Here is a 6161-nt window from a genome sequence, read left to right on the forward strand (position 1 = left end):
AGGTACTGTGGTATATCAGATATCATGGTGAGATTACTGTTGATTTTTTTAATGGTGGCCACTGCACTATGAAAATTAACTGCATGTACTGGGATCACTTGACTTGTTTTATAACAAAAAAAGGTGCATGCTGGCTGTCAGGTAGCTGCCTGACTTATACCAGTGATTTTCACAGCATACACACAGTGAAGTTAGATGAAACCACAACTTACTCTTGCTGGAAGATTGTAATGTATCATTACTTTATTTCTTAGAATTCAGAACAACAACACACAAGAACCCCAAATCAGAGAAAGACAAAGCAGGTTGCTCCCTAAAACAGAGAGATGCAACTCACCCCACCTTACCTTAGGCTGTCTGCAGACTGACTTTGATCGTGTGCTTCCCTACAGGGCCTCCTAGCCTGCAAGCAGGACGAGCAGTTCCCTTACAAAGTAAAGAGAGAGTTTTTAATTGTAACCCAGTTTTCAATATACCACAATACCAAGCTCAGGAACACAGGAATTGCTTTCAGAAGTAGTGTTACAGGCACTTGGAAGCAGTTGTGGTCTCTGGCCTTGCCTACAGGCAGTCTGGAAGGATAGAGATGCAGGAAACCCTCTAGCTGAGGAGTTTAGCAGTCATGGAACATCTTTCTTTTTCTTTTTTTTCTTTTTTTTCTTTCTTTTCTTTTTTTTTTTGTATGCATTACCCTTCAGCTCCTCTTAAATGACTACATATTTTTCATCTGGTATTTGGGATTCTTTCATAGTTCTGAATGGCAGAGTCATGATCAGATCCTCATCCTGTGAGGTGTAAATTACAGATGTACAATCTAAGAAATTTTCCAAAATGCTGTGTTAAAAACCTGAGGTGCTCAAGCCCATGCACATTATATCTGGGTCTTCCTATCTATAATAATTCAGTTTCTATGCTCCTGTTACCACACCATGGAATGCCTCTGAAGAAAGTTCTCAGACCCCACAGGATCAATCTCCTTTTTGTTTGTTTACTTCAGCACTGCCATATTCCTTGCCAAACAGCACTACTTTCCCCACACTCACTGACTCCCACACCCACAGCCTCCATAATGTATTTGGAACCTTTGACCCCTTTCCCCCCGGCCTCCTTAGACCATTTTTACCAAATGATCCTGTCTCCCTTTCTATGCAGGATCTTTCCAACATTTTAAAGATAGGATCAACATGATCTCCCTTTCCTTCCTGTTCCTCCTCCCTCTTGAATACCTTTTCTGTAATCTCCCCTGTCAATAACACAGAAGTTTCTCACCGGTTCTACATCTCTGAATCATCCACCTTTCCTCTCAGCATTTCCTGTCTCTCTTCCTTAACCTTTCACTTTTCTCTGGTTCCTTTCCTTCCAAATACAGGATGGCTTTTTATCCACCATCCTCGGAAAGCTATCCCTCAGCCCTAAGTGCCTCTCCACCTACCAGCCCATCTCCAGACTCATCAGCTGTGCAGTCTACAGTCTTTGCCATACATTCCTCTCCTCCGAATCTATCTTGGGGCCCCTTCAATTTGGCTTCCACCTTAACTTCTCCAACAAAACTGCACCCACTGAGATTTTTAATTTGGCTCTTCCTGGCCAAGTTTCAGGGCCTGTGCTTCATCTTTGCCCTCATTTTCTCAACTGAGTTTGACACTGTCCATCACACCCTCTTTCTCCACATATTGCCATCCCTGGGCTTTCACAATACTGTTATTTCCTGGTTTCTGCTACTACATCTTTGGTTGTTCCTTCATTTTTTTGGTAGTTCCTCCACCTGCCCTTTTTCCATGCGGTTCCACAGGGCTCTCTTCTTGGTTATCTCCTCTTATTTCTGATACCCTCTCTCAGGGTGATCACATGGCTCACACCACTTGAGTTACCATTTCTAGGCTAATGACTCATAAGAAGCCATACTGGGTCAGTCCAAAGGTCCATCTAGCCCGTATCCTGTCTTCTGACAGTGGCCAATGCCAGTTGTCCCAGAGGGAATGAATAGAACAGTGAAATGGCCAGAGACTTGAAGGTACACTCCACTCTGGCAGTAGATTGTCTGTAATGTACTGTGATCTGTTCCAAAGTTATTCCCATACAGCGCTGCAATTTTCCTTGTTACGCTTGGTTTGGAGGTGCAGCAGCAAAAGGTAGATTGGGCAAATTAGGAAACTGATCAAGTGATCCATCCCCTGTCACCCATTCCCAGCTTCTGGCAAACAGAGGCTAGGGACATGATCCCTGCCCATCCTGGCAAATAGCCATTGATGGACCTATCCTCCATGAATTTATTTAGTTCTTTTTTGAACCCTGTTATAGTCTTGTTCTTCACAACATCCTCTGGCAAAGAGTTTGGCAGGTTGACTCTGCATTGTGTGAAGAAATACTTCCTTTTGTTTGTTTTAAACCTGCTGCCTATTAATTTCATTTGGTGACCTCTAGTTCTTGTATTATGAGAAGGAGTAAATAACACTTCCTTATTTACTTTCTCAAATCTACCTGTCTCCCTCCCTCCAATCCCACATTTCAGCCTCTCTCTGACATCAAGATTTTTTGACCTCTACAATCTCATGTACTGTAAATGAAAACATGTCATTGGTAGTGTATGGTTATGATGTAGCATACAAGTTTAAACAGGGGCAGTATATGGTATTGCCACTGGCACTTACCTTACTGTTGACTGATGGACGATAGCATGGGTGGGTAGCATGACATCTAGAAGCCTTGGTTTCCTGTGGTTTTGAAAACCACCTTAAAGTTAATATCATTTAACACATATACTGTCAAGGGTTAACATTTTCAAAAGCACCTAAGTCCCATTGACTTTCAAGGAGACTTAGAAGTCACTTAGGGCTTGCTTACCTGGGGGCATTTACTAATATAATTATACTGCTATAGTTATACTGGTATAACTGCCTGTGTGGACAAGAGTGTCCACGTGGGCAATATACTAATTCCAGTATAATTATGCTGGTGAATTTTCCCGTGTAGGCAAGCTTTTAGATACTTTTGAAAATTTTCCTATGGTGCTTAGAGGCCTCAAGCACATCTGGGTCCTGTAGTGCTCGGCACTGAACAAACATATAATAAATGATAGTCATTGCCCTGGAGGTCTTGCACTCTACAAGACAAGCCATAACATGATGTGGATGAGACAAACAAGTGGGTAGACAAACAAGACAAACAAGCCTGGCTCTGCTGAATGTGGCAACTTATGATCAACTCCCTCCACCTACTCTTACCATGATCTCATTCTCTTTTTTAATTCTTTCTTCATTATTTGTAGCTCTAGATAAACTTTCACTTTCTACCATCTTTCCATTTGTGCAGGGGGATGGTTTCTGTAAGGGCTGTTGGTATTGCTTGAGCTCTTTATGTCATGCTGCTGTAGTTGACAGAGTGCTTTACTTTTTTAAGAAGAAGAAAAAGATTCAGTCAGTGAAATGGCCAGAGACTTGCAGGTACACTCTACTCTGGCAATAGGTTGTCTGTAATGTACTGTGGTCTGTTCCAAAGTTATTCCCATACAGCACTGCAATTTTCCTTGTTACACGTGGTTTGGAGGAGCAGCAGCAAAAGGTAGATTGGGCAAACTAGGAAATTGACCAGTGACCGATATGTAGTCCACTGGTCACCGGTGCACAAAATTTGTGGTGAGGAGAAAAAGAAGCCACAGAAAATAGGAAAGGTCTGAATAGGAACTAACTCTGTATCTGTGCCTCTTCTGCACAGAAATAAATATAGAAATATGTGTGAATAATAAAAATGCTTTACTATCTTACTTTCAAGATATATTGTTAGCCTCCCAGGTGATGCATAAGCACATTGTCCTATTTTGTTCCTTCCTTTTCCATGTTATCTCATGTTGTTCACATCTTAATTTAGGTCCCACGTCTGTAGAGGACTCCATCAGCATGGACCTTGAATCCCATGTAGATTCCTACTGAAGCTAATGGGACTCAGTGTCTGTGGGGACAAATGCATCTGCTGGATAGAGCCCTTAATGTGTAAGTTCTCTGGGGTGAGGAATCAATATTGGTTCTTGTTGTAAAGGGTCATGTACATTTTATGGTGCTCTACTGACAGTAAGATATAAAAAAAAAAACCCTAGATTTTTCTCAGCTTGTTACTGCTCCTCTGCATAAAGCTTCATGAAAAGTAGAGTAATATTTTTTCCCAAAAATGAAAGGGCAACAAAGGAACACAGTCATGGGGTCAGCAGTAGTCATGCATTTTATGAACAGCTGATAGGAAACCACATGGTAGAGCAGTGAAAAGATCACTTATTTCAAATCTGTGCAGATAACTGATTCGCTATGTACTTTAAACCATCTCATGAAGAGTTCCATGCACCGTCACTAGTTTAGAATGGACACTTGCATTTATGCCAGAGTGAGTCCATATAGTTCCCTTGTATTATGTCACTGTTTTATTTCAGGGAAGCTATGTATAACTGGAAGCTAGAGGGAAAATGTGTATCATCTTCCAGACTACTCTTCTTTGATAGTATCTTCTGACACTCGGTCACTGTGTTCTTTGTTGTCAGGATCTTTCAACATCAGACCCAATGTTTCCATCTAAATATATCAACACCAAGGTTAGAATGTCCAGTCTTGTTCCTGTGTTTGACATATATTCTTTGAATCAGTATTTTCTGGCATTTTATGCACCAATGTAAACAAACCACACCACCCCTCTAGCCTACTTCCTTCAGTGGCAAACTGCTTAAAAATAACTGACAATGTAATAGTGGAAGGAGGCTTGTCTTGACTTTTTTGTGGTTTGTTGGGCTTTGGACAGTGACCTACAACAGATTCCTGCTCAACAAAGCTAAAGCACTTTTTAGTACCCCTTTGTTTATCAATGCAAACCCTCCATAATAGTAAAAAAATCACCTGAAGAAAAGCATTTATCAAGCCAAGGCTAGAGTGGCAGCATAAATACTTGGAGGGAAATTATTTCTCATTTTCACCAATGTTTTGTCACTGCAAACTACTACAAAAAACTCCAGATTTTCTGCAGAACTGGAAAATTTGAACTGATATACGATCACACAACTCAATGATTCACTGTCACTGTAAATATAATTAGCAAACTGGTTATCTGGTTAGAGGTCATAAAGCTAAAGTTAATTGCTAACCTGTTTATCCTAGTCTAGGGATAAAGCACACACACACACACACAGTTAGAATCAGCTTAAAATGTAAGACACTTTTTCTGAGTCCATCATAGACCAAGGGGAAAATTTTCAAAAGTGCGTAAGTGATTTAAGAGCTGAAGTACCCACTTCACTTTTGAAAATGGGACTTAGGTGCTATAGAAAATGTTACCTCTCGTCCTTTTTAACAGCTGCAGTATATGGGTCCAATCTCCAAATCCTTCCTTCCCCATATAGTCTTTACTGTTATGAGTAATTCCACTAAAATCAATGGGCAAGGGTTTGCAGGCTCTTGTTTTATTGTGTATCTTTGTCTTTAAATAGCAGGAAGCTACAAAACACTTATTCACACAAGTAGTTTGATTCCTCCGCCCCTGATTTGTTACATTTTAAAAAAAAAAATTATTAGATACCAAAATCCCACATGCTTGTAGAGCGCACTCCACTTTCAGCTGGAGGATTATTACATACTATTGTTATTAAAACATTTCACACATGTGCAGACTTTGATTTTCAAACCCATATAACTTAGCCAAATCAAAGCGGATTTTCACTGGGACAGTGAAATTCACTTTTCCTGCCCCAGGACTATCTGCTTGTCAAATTTCAACTTTCTACCCTCTCTTGTTTCTGTGCTACAGTGGTTCAAAAGAAAATTCACAAGATTGATTGATTTTATAATGGGAAAAGTGTTGGGTTTTTTCCTATACTTACTGAAAATGGCTGGATTACTTTCCTTCAAATTTCCCAGAAACTCTTGCCATCTGCCAGGGACTGACTGTAGTACCCTGGAAAATTAAAATTTATGAGCAACTGAAAAAGAGAATTTATAATGGAAACACTTGGGTAACCTTAACTATGGCATTGACTTAGGAAAGCACCTATGGACAAACTTAAATCCATCCGTATTCAGAACAGTGCTTTAACATGTGCTTAACTCTAAGAATGTGCTGAAGTTCCATTGAAAGCACATGCTTAAGCACATGCTTAGGTACTGTCCTGAATTGGGGCTCATAGATGT

At 40.3% G+C, this 6161-nt stretch overlaps 1 long non-coding RNA gene across 1 annotated transcript; it reads right to left on the reverse strand.

Annotated features, from left to right (window-relative positions):
• Positions 1–375: 375 nt before the first annotated feature.
• On the reverse strand, positions 376–5896 carry LOC120400319. Its single transcript, XR_005595720.1, has 3 exons — positions 5855–5896; positions 2652–2714; positions 376–426 (listed from the first exon to the last, which is right to left on the reverse strand). It is a non-coding gene; the product is annotated as an uncharacterized LOC120400319 (long non-coding RNA).
• Positions 5897–6161: the final 265 nt, after the last annotated feature.

Source organism: Mauremys reevesii, linkage group 3 (genome assembly GCF_016161935.1).
Source record: "Mauremys reevesii isolate NIE-2019 linkage group 3, ASM1616193v1, whole genome shotgun sequence".
In the NCBI taxonomy this organism is placed as follows: domain Eukaryota; kingdom Metazoa; phylum Chordata; order Testudines; family Geoemydidae; genus Mauremys; species Mauremys reevesii.